Here is a 17,137-nt window from a genome sequence, read left to right on the forward strand (position 1 = left end):
GGGGATGCAAAAGTTTATATGTGCATAGATTATAAACACACATCAGTCTCTAGCTCTACGTGTGAGGTTGGGAGGTACAATTTCTCTCTCACCTTCTACAGGGTCAGTGTTCATGCAACTGTCATTTGATTATGGCTCATATTTTACAGCTCTCAAAGCAATTAGCCACCTGCAAGGTAAAGATGTAACCAACCAATGTTCTTTAATATGGCTGAATTAATCCATGCTTGAATTATTTAGATTAACTAAATGTAAAAATCAAGTTCCCCACTTGCCCTTGGGTCATTAAAAAATAATGTTATAACAATACTGGATTTCAAGCTGTGCCTTCAGAAGTCAAATAATCTCCAGATAAGAACCAGTCAGCTCCATTTGGTTTAAGCATATGCATTTTTTTAAAAAAAAACGATATGAAAGGAAGCTGTGATGAGCAATTCCTTGCTACAGCCTTTAAATTTGCACTTGAATTTCGGGTTGCTCTGGATGGATCACTTCAAAGCATGCCTCAGCCACTCAGGCTACCATTACAACTTTATCATTTCTTTATCTGATTCCATCATCCCCACTGTGGGTATGTATTTCAGAATCCCTCATGCCTGGCTACAAAGATCTGTAGGATCTTGTGAGACAGAAGGAAGAGCTGCAGCCTAGATGATTGTCATGGAAAAGGTGTTTCAGCCCACGGAAGGAAAAGGGGCCTAGGAAGCATCTCGGGAAGGGGCTATCCCTAGTATTTTTGAAAATACTGTAAAAGGAAAATAGGGGAGAAATTATTTCAGACATGCAAGAACCTGTTACTGTAACCTTGGAGTAAAGGTGCTTTCAGTTCTTATGGTTGGTGCTTTTGGCCTGGACTACCTTGCTCCTGGGGAGGAAAGCCATGGCAAATCTAGACAGCACTAAAAAGCAGAGACATCACCCTGTCAACAAAAGTGCGTATAGTCAAGGCCATGGTCTTCCCAGTTGCAATGTATGGCTGTGAAAGTTGGATCATAAAAAAGGCTGAGCACCAAAGAATTGAGGCCTTTGAACTATGGTGCTGGAGAAGACTCCTCCAAGTCCCTTGGACTGCAAGGAGATCAAACCGGTCAGTCCTAGAGGAGATCAACCCTGACTGCTCTTTAGAAGGCCAGATCCTGAAGTTGAAACTCAAATACTTTGGCCACCTGATGAGAAGGAAGAACTCACTGGAGAAGAGCCTAATGCTGGGAAAGGTTGAGAACAAGAGAAGAGGGGAACGACAGAGAATGAGGTGGCTGGATGGAGTCACTGAAGCAGTACGCGTGAGCCTAAATGGACTCCAGAAGATGTTAGAGGACAGAAAGGCCTGGAGGAACATTGTCTATGGGGTCGCGATGTGTCGGACATGACTTTGCAACTAACAACACCTTGAAGAGCTGCCACTGCCTTTGTAATTCTTCCCAAAATTTCAGTAAATGGCAGATCTTCTTTCGGTGACTTAAGGCTGCAGGCAGTTCACATTATTCTTGTATTAGCCTATTTGAATACTAGTTTAGCCTCTCAACCTGGGGTGTGATTTTCAATTTGTTGTTTGGAGAGTCTGCTCAAGAGTTTCTTCTCATTGCTTCATAAAAGAGGCCCCCGATAATGTGGCACAGGGTAGCTATTATGTCCATTTGAGAGTGACCCAGGTTAAAATCCTACCGTGCTTTGCCATATGGATAAGAAATCCTTTTAATTAGCATAAAACAATAGACCATGAAGGGAAGGGAAGCTAACGGCCCAACCAGCTGTTACATGAGAACAGAGATGTGTAACTTTTTTCTATATTACTAGAAAATATGTGAAAGACTTGATTGACCAAGTTATGATCTATAATATCTATGGGCTTATCCGTTGATAACCTTCACCTATGAAACTTGGAATATAAGAAGAGCAAATGATAAAGAGCATGAATAAAACAGTATAACAATAGCTGTGTCTGGGAAAGACTAAGAAGGTAATGTATCTGAATAAAGGTGGCTTGATCTGGTTGAATAAATTTGATGAATACCTGCAGAAGATGAAAGTGTAGGTTTAATTACTAAGAAAAGAGCTAAATTATATATCAGAAAGTACACATTTGTGACATTTCAGTTGTTCTGCTATTTATGAATGTACAAATTTATAGGTTGATGATAGTTCCATCATCTTTTCTTACTCTACTTGTCTTTTCTTAAACTAGGACATTTTTTTCCATGAGAAAAGCATTCCTCTGGTTTGTTGTTTTTAAATATGTGTAGCCCTTAAATATGAAACAATAACACAAAAAACCCTTGTTGTTATATATACTCAATTTCTGTTTTCTGTTGAAGTGTAGAAGCAAAATGTCATTTGCTGAATATTATTCAGTGATCAATTATACAATTGATCCCTAATCCCAGAGAGATTTTCCATATCATGCCGCTGACCAGTGGAAAACTTCCTTATGAATATTCCCACATTCCAATCACAAGCCCTCAAAACGCTTTTCATTAGCTTAACATTTTTTCTAATATTTCATCCAGAAATCTCTTCATACTATATCTCATATTTTATCTGTTAGCAACTATTAGAGCCTCATCATTCAAACTTATTCTACAAAACTCCATTAAAAGCTACCATGTATATGTATATAAGGGACGCGGTGGCTCAGTGGGTTAGGACGCTGAGCTTGTTGATCAGAAGGTCGGCAGTTTGGTGGGTCGAATCCTGAGTGCCACGTAACAGAGTGAGTGCCTCTTACTCGTCCCAGCTTCTGCCAACCTAAAAGTTCGAAAGCACGTAAAAATGCAAGTAGAAAAAGAGGGACCACTGTGGTGGGAAGGTAACAGCGTTCCGTGCACCTTTGGCATCTAGTCATGCCGGCCACATGACCACGGAGACGTCCTCGGACAAGCGCTGGCTCTTCGGCTTTGAAACGGAGATGAGCACTGACCCCTAGAGTTGGAAACGACTAGCACGCATGTGCAGTGGAACCTTTACCTTTACTATATGTATATGCTGTATATGCCACATGTGCCACATATGCTATATTTATATATATATATATATATATATATATATATATATATATATATATATATGCACATATATATGTATTTGTATACAAAGAGAGAGAGATTAAACAAGCAAAACCATTTCTTATTTCTTTCCTTCACTTTAAATAGTACCTTGCCATTTCTCTAAAGGTGCAAAGGAGAAAACACCATCTTTCCATGTTTTATATCTATAAACAAATCTTTTAAAACCTCATCATTCAAACTTAGCTAAGAAAAATTCCATTAGGAGTTACCAGAAACAACAACATATTAAAATTTTTAATATTTAATCCCTTCAAATAAAATCCCATAAATTAATTTCTTATCATCTTCTCTTCATCTCCTCTCAATTTTAATAGCATAGCTTATCGCATTCTCTAAAAATGCAACAAAAAACTCTCTTCCTCCCACATCTCATCTATTAAAAATCCTTAAAGCCTCATCATTCAGTCTTAGTCAAACCATTAAACAAAAAACATCAAACAAAAATCATTAAAACTTCTAGAAAAAAAAGAATCATATACATTTTAACCTTGGTTGAATAACTCAACTTCGTAAACCTTCATTTTACTTTAAAAATCTTGATGTTTATTCTTTTCAGGTAATGTCCCCAAAGCTGTTTTTTCTTTCTTTCTCTCTTTACCTTTTCTCAAGAATTCCTTTATAAGTACAACACATCCCTTTTGTAAAATCCAAAGTAGCAAAATTGTCCAAGTCACTTTTAACCTTAATCCACATATTCAAATAATTCTTCCCAATTTATTATTTGTGTGTTCCTTTTAACTATTAAAACCTGGTTTGATTTGTATGTCCTCTTTGCCAGTATCATTCTTGCATCCTGACAATTTTAAATCTAATCCAAAACAGCCTGATTTTCTATTATATTATTTTCTGTCTTTTCTTTTAACTCCATTGTTATTGTTAACTGATAGTCTAAAGAGAAAGTTCTGAGAACACTGTTGCCAAATGTCCTTGAATTCACCCAGAGTTAAAATGCTTTTTTCTATTCTGTATTAGTAGTCTTTAATTATGATTTTTAATTTTTTCTGGTTGCCTCTAGTAACCAGTCTTCAAGGTCTCCTCTAAACATGTTTTTTCTCTCCTACCAAACATTGTCCTAGGAAGAGTTATCTGCCTATCCAAGGTCCTTGGTAAGGACTTGATAGGTAGACAAAAATGCCAAATCCAGTCTGAACATCTGGCTGACTGTGCGATGATCAATAATAATAATAATAATAATAATAATAATAATAATAATAATAATAATAATAATAATAATAATAATAATAATAATAATAATAATGTTGGAATAAAAATGTTTTAGCCTCAAGTCCTCTAATTATCTTTGTTGCTTTTCTCTGTACTCTTTCTAGAGTCTCAACATCTTTTTTACATCATGGTGACAAAAACTGGATGCAGTATTCCAAGTGTGGCCTTACCAAGGCATTGTAAAGTGGTATTAATACTTCAGGTGATCTTGATTCTATCCCTCTGTTAATGCAGCCTAACATGTTTTTTGGCAGCTGCAGCACACTGCTGGCTCATATCTAAGTGTTTGTCCACTAGGACTCTGAGATCCCTCTCACAGTTACTACTATTGAGCAAGGTACCACCTATACTATACCTGTATATTTGGCTTTTCTTGCCTAAATGTAGAACCTTACTTTTTTCACCATTGAATTTCATTTTGTTAGATAGCGCCCAGTGTTCGAGTCTGTCCAGATCCTTCTGTATCTTAAGCCTGTCTTCTGGAGTGTTGGCTAATTCTGCCAGCTTGGTGTCAAATTTGGTGTCAAATTTGATGAGTTCCCCATCTATCCCCTCGTCCAAATCATTGTTGAAGATGTTGAAGATCCAATATGGTTCTTCTTATGACTATTTCTTCCCACATATAGGAATGATTTTATTCTTTAATTAACTAAAAGATAAAATTAATAGAATTAGCCCCGGACGAAGAAAAGGAAAATTCACATTTAAGAAGAACTTGTTTCATTTCATGCTGAAACAGGTTCTTCCTATTGCTGAAAATCTTGCTCAAAATTCCCCAGAAAACTTGTTTTTTTAATAGAGGGGCTTTTTGTGGAGACTTAAATATGCTTGGAAGGAAAAAAAATACGACTCTACCAAAACAACAAGAAAGAAAAGATAAATTGATAAATTTTCCACTTCTCAATATAGTCTTAATTCAAATCTAAGTAAGAGTTTTGGCTGGCATTCATTTCAACATTATCTTATTCTTACTATCTCTGTGTCTGGTTTACATATCTCCCCCAATGAAAAAAAACATCTGGAGGTAATGAAAGAGAAACAAATAGAATCAACTTTTTATGCTATGACTATAAAAGGAAGAAAGTATGCTTTAAAATTCTTGGATGAAAGCCAAGGAATGTGTTTTCCCGGAAACATATAATCTGTAATTGGGCTAATTCTGCTGTATTTGTGTCTTCAAGTCTTTGTTTCACTATTGCCTGTATAACTCTTGATTGGAACATTTGATGTTCCTTTTGTGAGTTTCTAAATCCAATCCCCTCCAACTATGTGCATGAATATATCTCTGATGGATGTTTTCCAGCACCTTTTTGTTGCCTCAATTAAGGCATAATGAACAAGAATTGTTTCTATTTGTAAAACAGCTTCTGCTAGTTTCTTCTTCCCAATTGGCTGGACAATGTGTCTTAATTAGATACAAAGCATGTAATAGACATTACGCAAGAGAGGAATCAAAAGAAACCCGGGAGAAAGGTGACATTGTTTTAGCAATGGGCTTGCAGTGATAAGTGCATTTTTCCTTTACAGGTGGACCACATGACATACTGTGGCAGGTGGTGACTCTACACTGTCTCTGCAGCAAATAGAAAACTATGGCAGATAAGTATAAGGTTATCTTTATTCTTACACAAAAGACTCATGTCTGTCAGCCAAGAAAGTGATATTTAGATATGTTAACAATTACATTGTGCTTGATTGGTCGTGACCATATTTATGGGTTCTCCTCTTTCATTGTTTATAGCGTTCATATCCTCTCTTCGATAGCTTCCTATCTTGCTTTACAAAATTCAGTATTGTGGTAAGCAGAAACTATTAAAAGCAAATGTGGATATATTAAGATCTTTGTTTTTCAGACATTTCTCTTTATGATTGCATACAAATTCATACATACATGCATACTGTACATACCATCGCATTCTTCTCTTTCAAAAGAAGTAATGTCATGTAGAGCCCAGTAAAGAGAAAAGAAAGAAAAAAGTAAAACAATTGAATGTGGGAGTTTTTAAAAAAGCATAGGTAAGGCTAGTGTGATTTATCCATTCACTATACCTCTTCATTTCTTTCTGTTTTTATAACCCATCCTTCTTTCCATCATGCCCGTACACACCTCCCTACACAGCTTTTCATTTTTTAACAATTTACCCCTTTTTCAAAAGCTCATCAAACTACATCCAGCAACAATTTTCTCAGTTTTCCCTTCCTCTCAGAGCCCATTCCTTTTTCCTTCATATACCTCTTTTGCAATTCATTGCTCTTCATATGATCAAATAACCTCAAATTCTTCTTTCCTACCACTGATTCACCTTTGTTTTAGTCTACATTTATCCACCACCTATTCTTTCTTGTGTTTTACCATTCATGTTTCTGAAATATATCATTCTTGCTGCATTCAGCTGACTTTTATGTTCCTTCTGACATTTCCAACTCTTTCAATATTATAAAGTGGATGGAAAATCTAGTGCACAACCAGATCCCACTCCTCAAAAAAAAAAAGGTTTGTTACCCACTATCCACTACACTGCTACTAGTATTTGCACATCTCAAAATTTCTTCATTCATTCTCCCATCTCTGTCTCTATCAATTCATTCTATCAATTCTATCAATTTGTTTATGGGAGCAAATTGTATCCATTTACGTAAAGTGTTCAGTTGTAGAAGCTGCACATACACACACACATCTCTCTCTCTCTCTCTCTCTCTCTCTCTCTCTCTCTCTCTCTCTCTCTCTCTCTCTCTCTCTCTCTCATCTTCCAAGATTCTTTCCCTTTAATTTGTTTTTTTAAACATATCTAGATTGTTTTGCTTTTTGATTATGTAAACATGTTGTTTCTCTGCTTCATTATGTTTTTTCAATAAAAAAGAAAAAATACAGTATGGAACAGAAATGCCATTGGTTGCACTTTTGGATGATATGTGGTGTGGGCAGCAGGGTGCTGTTGTATTTATCCTTGCCCTACTTGACCTCTTAGCATTTTTCAAGATCATTTTTTGATACCATAGTATCCTTCCGGATTATCTCAGATGTAGGTGAAGGGTGACACTGTGTTGTGCTGGTTCATACCCTTTCTCTGGGGGCGATTATAGTCAGTGGAAATTGAGGAGGAAAGATCCTGCCCTTGGTTCTTTCTCTTGGGTGCCGCAGGGTTTTGTGCTGTTCCTTCTCCTATTCGACATCTGTATGAGACCATGGGATAAACTCATCCATCACCATGGGCTGAGGTAACATCAGCAAGCTGATGATACCCAATTGTACAGTATATCTCTGCCCATAGTGAATTAAGCAATGCTGTGGCTATCCTATCCCCTTTTCTGGAGGCTGTGAGGGCTTTTAGTTCCTCTGGTTCTAGGACTACACCATCTTTGGCGCTGGATAGTGTCCCATTACACCTGCCCTGAACAGACTCTTTGTGTGCAATCTGGGGGTCTTCCTGTACTCATGATTCCTGCTTGGGGAGCAGGTGTTAGTCATAGCTAGGAGGGTCTTTGTACAACTTCATAATTGTGTGGCAGTTGTGCCCTTACCTGGATTAAACAGCCCTACTCACAGTCACTTATGCCTTGGTCACCTCCCAGTTGGTCTATTGCAATGCACTGTACATGGACCTGCCCTTGAAGAGTATCTGGAAAGTTCAGCTGGTATAAAATGCAGTACCACAAACAGTTACAGTATGTGTGCTTTTGGTAGATCACATATTATATCTCTGCTGCACAAGCTGCATTGGTTATCAGTTTGTCCAAAATGTGCTTTTTCAGAAGGCAATGGGCTTTTGTTTTTCCTTGAAGACATTTTGCTTCTCAGGAAAGAAAAAGAAAAACAAAACCCAGTTGCCTTTTGAAAAAGCACCTTTGGGACAACCATGACATGGATGGCTGAGAATCTCCATAGAGATGGTTACCAGTTTGTTTCCAAGTTCAGTTCAAGGTGGTGATAATGACCTTTAATGCTTTACATGGCATGGACCTAGGTTATCTGAAGGCTTGCCTCTTCCTGATTTCATCTGCCAGATCTTACAGAATGGGTATGTTATGGATTCCAATGTCTACCGAGCTATATTTGGTGGGCTCTAGTCAGTGGATCTTTTCTGTTGTGGTGTTGGCATTGTGGAATCTCATCTTCTAGGAACTAAGCTTTGTCTCATCACTCCTGACCTGGTTATATCAGCAAGCCTGGGGATTGCTAAGACAGGTGAACTTGTGAGGTGGCTCCATTCTTATTAACATCCCTCCATCTATTATTTTCTTTTTGTGCTTTAACTTTGCTTTTATAATTTCTAATTCTTTTTAACAATTAGTATACAATGTTTTTAACTAATGATTGTCTTGTATTCTCTGTTTTATTGGATTGTTGCACTCCACCCAGAGTCACTTTCTGTCAGGGGCAAAGAACCAGGAACATTTGCTGAGTTCAAGGGACAAAAGAATTTATTATTACTACCTATGCACAAGAATCTGGTCAACTAACATACAAAGTTAAATTGGCACTATGTAAAGCTCAATGTAATTCCCAGAGGCTGAACTAGGGTGTCTCGTGGTTATGCAATAATTCCAGATTGATGACTTCCAGCTCAGTCTGCTCATCTCCTACATTTTCTGTGAGATGGCAGCCATATAAATGTAATTAATAAATAAACATTAAAATATTGCATTATAAAAATAGCATGAAATTAATCTGTTATTTTTTATGGCAACTACTGTGGAATAATTTTAGTAGGAACTTCAGATGAAATCCCACATTTGAATAGTTACAGGAAAGTCTCAGTCCATGGGAATTGCTCCCAAATAATCCTGAACAGGATTGTCCCAAAGGTGCTTTTTTCATGAGGCAACTGGACTTCCTTGTTTTTCTTTGAAGAATTTTTGCTTCTCATCCAAGAAGCTTCTTCAGCTCTGACTGGATGGTGGGGAATGGAAAGACTGATACTGCTTGCAGACAGTTGGCTATTTGCATTCTTTTTATAGAGTCATTAAAGCTATCTGGAGGATTATCTGGGTCGTCAGGGTCACCTGAGTGGTGCAAATGGGTGTGGAGCCTTCTTGGAACTGCTGAAATGACTGTGTTGTAGACTGGAGATAGATGATGTCGGTTTCCTCCCCCTCTGTTGAGAGAGGGCTGTTCAATTTTGACATAGATGCCCCCTTTCAAAGCAGTGGTCCTCTCTATCCAAAATGTCCTGAACAGGTTTGTAACCTTATTTAAGCCCATTTCAGAAATATTACTCATCATGTTTATATTCATTCACCTTTTATTTGTTTGATAAATGGTGATGATGTTGGTGGTGATGATGATGATGATGATAGAGAAAGAGAGAGCAAAAGAGAGGGAGTAAATTGAGAATTGCTGCTGTTCACTCAAGATAATGTATATTTAAGCTTTCTGCTGCCAGGGATGGAAGAGGATATAGTTGTCTATGAGTTCTCCTTTAGATTGCTGCAACATTCTTGTTTCTTCAATGTTGTCTCTGGCTCAATGTTATGTACAGATATTTTAGAGTAAGATTAATTTAGGGGTGGCCAAGTTTTTGGTGGCCAAGTTACACTTGTGAGTGGAGCAGGACTGTTCCTCATACTCATCTTCTCCCATATCCTTTACTTTACTTTGTTTTTTACCTATTGCTTGCCAAATTTAGAGCTTACACTATACCTTTCTTCCCACTTCACAATGGAAAGGCGTATGCTATGAGTTTTAAGCAGTTTCAGATACAATAGTCTCTGAAAGCTATGAAGAGGGGCTTGGGGACTGCTTGGGGTCCCAGGGGTGCATGTTGCTGAATTGAATACAATGGTGCTTACTTCTGAGAAAACATGCATAGTATTATATTGTTATTGTTACACATTTGTTCCACTCCCAGCTTCTAAATACTGTACCTGACTTAAGAAATTCTGCAATGAGCAATGTGAAGTGACTGTTACTTATTTCTAAAGAAAACCTTTTTAAAAATCATCTCATTAATGTGCGGAGGAGAGAAACCTCTAAGAAACTTTTTCTGTTTCCTTAGTGAAGATGCTGCAAGCTACTGGGAATGATGTGTCTCACATTTACTTATATGTGGATTTATCTTCTAGCCCACAAAGATGATTCTTGGCCTGGCTGGAGCAAGTGATGCAGAAACCAAGAAGAGAATTTGCTTTGATCAGGAAAAGAATCATTTCCTTGAAGCATTCCTTCCTGGCTTCATTCAATCTGCCTGAAGGGGATACCATTCAGTCGCAGCCCTGATTTACCTTTGTCTTCTCTCATTGGTTGTCCTTTCCTCAAACTCTTTAGGAGGACTGTTTACATTAGATTGTGTGTCAATCTCTCTTGCTTCTGTTGCCACACAGTGATGTCACTTGAGGTTGCACGATCAAAGCAGTACCTTGAACTTCCCTTTTAGGGTCTGATGGCAAATGCATTGTGTTTTCCTAATACTATCAGAAACATGTGCACATTAAAATATCAAAAACGGCAGAGAAAAAATAGTAACAAACCAAAACAAATTGACAAAAACTTTGGTAGATTTTTTTTAAAGGTGATATCATGCCCCTCTTTCTAGAAGTATTCTCTAGCCAAAGTACTATCACTGAGTGGTCCCTTTTCCTGATCTCTGTGTTTTGGGAAAGTGCTTTATTGCTATACTGGTTTAGATATCTTTCTTTGGAGATAAAATTTTACCTATGGTAAATTTCCCTAATTTTGACACCTTCCAGATTTATGAACTTTGGCTTTTAAAATTCTCAGCAATAAACATACTGGTTGGGAGATTCTGGGAGATGAATCCAGACATCGGGAAGGTGTCACAGCTGGGAAAAACCTCAGGAGCTAACCCCACTGTTAATGAAGACTGCTCACTGCTCCCAATCCTTTTTATAAATGGCTAGAAGAAATTACTAAGTATACTCTAAGTAGGAATGCTGGAGAATTTTATTGGCTTGTATTTTTCAGTTGATTAATCCAATCTGTATTGTCCATATTGTTAACAGGATCCAGCAAGGATTGTGTTTTGGATTCTGTATTTTGCAATGCAGTTCTTAACTCAAAACATGTACATAAAACTGAAAGTGTAGATTTTATGGAAAATATATGCATATACAAATTTGGGAAAGTTGAATATGAAAATAAATGCTTTTTTTATTATTTTGAGAATTGCAAAATGATGTCAGTTGATCACAAATTTGTTATAGTGCAAAAACTGTAACAAATTATATTTAGACTGATTTACTCATCCCTAATTCATTTTCATACTTGGTGAGCAAGTCCTTTTCCTTTTATTTCCCCAAGATAATAACCAGCATTCTGATGTAATCTGCTGTATCTCCTTGTATAATAATAATAATAATTTTATTTATATACCGCCCTTCTCCCGAATACAGAGTTACAAAAGTTAAAAAGGATTAAATATATGCCCACTAAAAACAGTAAGTACAAATATTAAAATAACCATAAAAAACCCCGCCCATCCCCCATCAGGCCAGGCCGGCTTGTTCAAATAAGAATGTCTTTAGATCGCGACGGAAGGAGCGAAGATCGGGCGGGTGTCTTATCACTTAACCATACTCTTCTGAAAAGTATGAGGTTAAGTTCTCGACTGGCTCTTTGCCATTCCAGAGTTGAAGAAACACCAGTATTGGGTTTAAGTCCCAACAAGAAAAGTTCTGATTGAGTATTAGAAGGGGAAAATCCTAACAGCAGTTTGACAGTAAAACTAATTACCCAGAGAAGAAGTAGGTTTCCCTTCTCTGAAACAGTTCAGGGAGATGCTAGATAGTCATAAAGATTTCTGCACTGTGCAGAAGTCACCTAAAAGTCCTTGCCAGCTTCTTACATTTTATGAGTAGCTGCTTTAACTTATATGTAAAGCTTTTTCTAATCCAGGATAGTTTCTTTTTTTAAAAAAAATACATTAAATTTACTATATATAGAATACAAATAAAAATAAAGAAATGACAAAAAGAGGAGGAAGACAAGTAGAGGTACAAGAAGAAAGGGGAAAAGGTATCAACTTCCAACTTTTTTCAGCACAGTAATATACCAAATAAAATTACAACCTTAACTTTTTATTTTACTAATACTAGCCACTTCTATAAAAACAAGCTATATCTATCAACAAAACCCACCATTAAAAATTCATTTTTAATATCCTGATTACAAGATTCAGATGCAGTTTGCAAGTAGGAACAAACTTCAATATGTTCTTATCTCTAATTAAAACAGTTGATTTTGCTATTTCTGCCAGGTTTTTTTTTTCCACTTTTACCATCCATTCTTCTGTTGTAGGGATTGAAGTATCCAGGACCATTTCTGATAATGTCAGTTTCTTCATTTATTCTTTTGTGTGCATCCAGTTTGCTTTAATTTCATTTTTCTACAGAGGCAGAAACTCCGATAGATGTGCATCAGAGAAAGTACCTTGTGCAATGTTGGTTGAAAAGTGTCTGATTTAAAGGCTGTTCTTGTATGTCACTGAAATGGAAAGTAACAATCATGCCCTCCACATTAATATTAAATCTTTCCAGGGACTCCTGGAAATATTTTAAAATAGGATTGCAAAATTAAGGTTTGGGAACATTCTTTGTTATGTAAATTATTGATTTTTTTACATATAATTACCTGAAAATGGAACTGAAATGAAGACCACTGAATAAAAAAGCAGGATATTTCAGAATTAAATCCTTTGTGCCAAATATTTCTCTGAGTTCTTTTTTTTCCCATCACCTTTGTGGATTCTATCACTTCCTTCAGCTATGTTGTTCATCGCTGAAATGTTCCTAAAATTAAGGGTTTATATCCACTGTGCTGCAATTTTTTCTTGTCCTTCCATTAAGGGCTTGGTAAATCATTGTTCTCTGCCTCTTTTATGACTGTCCTTTTAAAGTTTGAATATTATCATTATAACCCTTTTTATTTTATTCAAACGTGCCTAGTACAACAAATTCTCAGGTCTATAGTAGATGTGTTAAAACTACAGCTGCTTCCAGTTACTGCCAATATGCATGGTTTCTCCTTTGTTAAATACAACTGCCCTGCCCTGGTGCTGGGGCAATCATTTGTTTTTCCCTCCCCTGCTCTGAATCAAAGAAATAGGTGCTGGAAAAAAACAACAGATGATCACTAGACAGGGGGAAATAGCCAGCATTTTCTTTATATCTTTTCTACTGTCTGCAATATTCTAAGGAGTCTTCTTTAACACCAAAAGTGTTGAAGAAGTGCCAATATTCTTCCTGTCTTGCTTCTTTAAAGTTGAATTTTTTGCTTCCATAAAGTGTCACAAGGAATGCCATGGTTGGCATTATTGTGATCTTGTAGGTATTGACACATCACAGCATCTGAATATTTTTTTTTTCAAAAGCCTTCATGGCTACTATAATGACTGCTAATCTGCAGCAAGTATCTTGACTGTTTGTTTCTTCATTGTTGATCTTTTAGGTTGACCCTAAAAGGCAGAAGAGACCCACCACTTTAATAACCTCTTTCTCAGTTCTACAAACATGAACATAAGACAGATCCAGTGGCAAGTTGCCATTTATTCCAGGTTCATAGTATTTAAAATATTGGACTACAAGATTCCTGAATTTCAAACCAGAGTAGCCAATGGATATTTGACATAAGAATTTTGGGAGTTATAGAACCAACAGATCTAGAAGACACTGGGCTGAGTAAGTTTCCACAATATAATGGGCAAATCATAACTGCAGATTCCCTAATGTGTATACTCTTATATATCACAAAACACACAGGCATGTACAAATTTAACAATAAAATAAAATAAAAACCCCCTTCCCTGGGTTTTTCCATCCTTATCTCCTATTTCCTTTCCTAGCAGACATTTTCAATAAGAACTCACTAATAAAAAAAAAGAACTCACTAATAAGGAAATATGGTTGGTGGCACTTTGATTGCTTTTTATCCCTGCCTATTTAAGAAATGTGATTTCTGATGGTCACTCAATAATTAATGCTGATGAGTACCCATTTGATGTAGTAGGAAAAGTAGCTTGTACTGCTATTGTAGTCTTTTGTAATTGAATCTTATGTTGTTAGATTACTATGGCCCCAGGTGGTTAGGCAGTGGCTGAGTTGAGGTGGGGGAGTGATAAAGGAATTACAATAGAGCCTCAGTAATCTAAGAACCAGGCAGTGTCTTCTGTGCCTCAAGGTGTTATGTTAATCTCTAATAAGTTATTAACTTATTAAGGAGCTGTGAAAATAGTGAACTACTTTTCACACAAAGTGCTCCTGTTGTCTTCAGCCTTGTCTCCCAACAAGCAATTCCCTTTCAATTTTTTTCCTCTTTCTTTTTCTTTTTCTTTTCTTTTCTCCCCTTCCTTATTTCCTCGGCATTGTTCACATTAAAAATGTAAAATGTAAGAGGAACCATATAAGCAAAAGCCTAGTGTCTTGGGAATTTGGGGGGGGGGGAAATGGAGGATAGCACAAGTGAAGAAAATGTGCTTAAAATCTTATTTTTTTGTCAGCTCCACTATCTAGCCCAGGGGTCTTCAAACTTGGCCCTTTTATGACTTGTGGATCAACTCCCAGAATTCCTCACCCAGGCACGCTGGCTGAGGAATTCTGGGACTTGAAGTCCACAAGTCATAACAGGGCCAAGTTTGAAGTTCCTTGATATAGCCCCACTAGATAAGCCAAACCAAGAAATCAACTCCATAAAAATTTCAATAACAGAAACTTGCAAGTCTGATTGTGTTGTGTCTCCTCTTCTTCCTACCTGTAGTTCAGTGAATTAAAGATAGTCCTTGACTCATGATCATTCATTTAGTGACCATTTGAAGTTCCGATGGTGCTGAAAATAGTCACTTACATATTTGGACTAGGGGTCTTCAAACTTGGCCCTTTTATGACTCGTGGACTTCAACTTCCTGAATTCCTCAGCCAGGCATGCTGGCTGATGAATTCTGGGAGTTGAAGTCCACAAGTCATAACAGGGCCAAGTTTGAAGACCCCTGTTTTTGACCATTGCAACCATGTGACCCCAGGATGCTGCAACCATCATAAATACAAGCAGGTTGACAAGCACCTGGTTTGCAGTTACATGACAACAAGCCGTGGTTGTTCCCCATGATGTTGTATGGAAATGAGAATTGGATTCTAAAGAAGCAGAATAAAAAGACTTTTAAACTTGAATTTGGGTATTGGAGAAGATTTCTGAAAAAACTATGGATAGCCAAGAAAACAAGCAAAGGAATCATACAGGAAATCAACCCAGATTTCTCACACAAAGCACAAATAATCAGGCTCAAAGTACATTTTGGACACCGCTTGTGAAAATCTTGAGACATCTATAAATGGCGGAAGGAAAGGGAATAACACTCTGATTAGCAGCAAGATGAATGGACTCACTTGCAGCAACAGTGGGTGCACCTTTTGGAAGACTTGAAGGAACAAGTCAGAGAAAGATCATTCCAGAAAAAAAAACACCTCTATTTGATAGCTTTGACATCAACTTGATGGCATGTAAGCAGTCATTCAAACAGTTAAAGTGCTATCTACCTGTCTTAGAGGCAGCAGGTTAAATATACAGGCATAATATTAACTTTCTCAACTGCTGATCCCTTCCCTACTTTTATAACCTCTGTGGCTTACTGCTGAATAGCAGTATCCTGATTTGAGGTGTATAGTATATTTTATTTTCCCAAGAAGTAATTGTACTATTACCAGTGAAGCATAGCATGCAATAATAACAAATGTACAGATTCCTATTTTCATTTATTCCAACTCTCAGCCATCTAGATGACACCAGTTCATCGTTCCTGACATATTATGCAACATTAGAGTTGAGCTCCTAAAAAAGAGAAGTTCAAAGAATAACAAGCAGTGCATGGAACAATGTGGAGACAGAGGGGAAGCAAGGATGATTTAAAAGGATAGACTGAATGGCACATAAGAGAGTGACTATATTGGTGTCTTTCTCTTTCTAGTTCTTATCTGATGTTTGTAAGTTCTTTGGCTTACTATTCATTACTCAGTATTTGCACCCCAAATAATTACCCTGAAAGGGAACAGTATGTTAGGTGTGCATGTACATTTCTTGGAGAGTTATTTGTGACACTAGAATTTTTATCCATTCCTCTGCAAGCTGAGGTCCCACAATAGACTATAGGTATCTATAATTCCTAAGAGTGCTTTGAGAGACCTCTTCTTCAATCAGCAGTAAAAAAAAAATGTATGCTCTGATGAATAAATGTGGATGTCAGTTTTCCTACATATCTTGCATGGGTTGGTAAAATCTAGCACATTAATTTGCAGTTTGTTGTAAAACAGACTTTCCAAATTAAAAAAAAAATGTTCAAGAAAGTAGAATGCTTACATAATTTTCTGAAAATCTGACATTCCATCTGCACTTGGTTGTGGCGTTATTTTTCATACCTCTTTGATACTTGCATAGCTGCTGCCAACACCATTGCTGTTGGCTGTCCCACCAACGCCAACTCCTTGTCAAATGAGATTACACAGATCAGGCAATCACATTCATCAAAATATAATGGTGTCATTGCATGTGCTAAGGATGTTTGGCACAGTGCCGTGACCGACATGCAATAGCAACATGCCATGTTATCCGAGGATTGCTGGCAAAATTTTGAACCGCAGAAAGAAAAGACTGTTGAGAAAAACAAATCAAAGAATGTTTTGGCAGTGGGGAAAAACATAAAAAGGAACCAGCAGTTTCAGTACAGTTCTAATTAAAAGTGAAATCTATCTTCCAAGAAGGAAGAATAGTCTGAATGTTATCTATAGCATCTATAATTGTTCTATTGCCGTCTACATATCTCTATTTAGCACATATAAAGGCTGCTTTATGTGAGACTTCTAGCTCTAATAATAATTGTTCTGTCACTGGATTTGCAATTTATTTT

The sequence above is a fragment of the Vipera ursinii genome (genome assembly GCF_947247035.1).
Source record: "Vipera ursinii genome assembly, chromosome: 2".
Taxonomy (NCBI): domain Eukaryota; kingdom Metazoa; phylum Chordata; class Lepidosauria; order Squamata; family Viperidae; genus Vipera; species Vipera ursinii.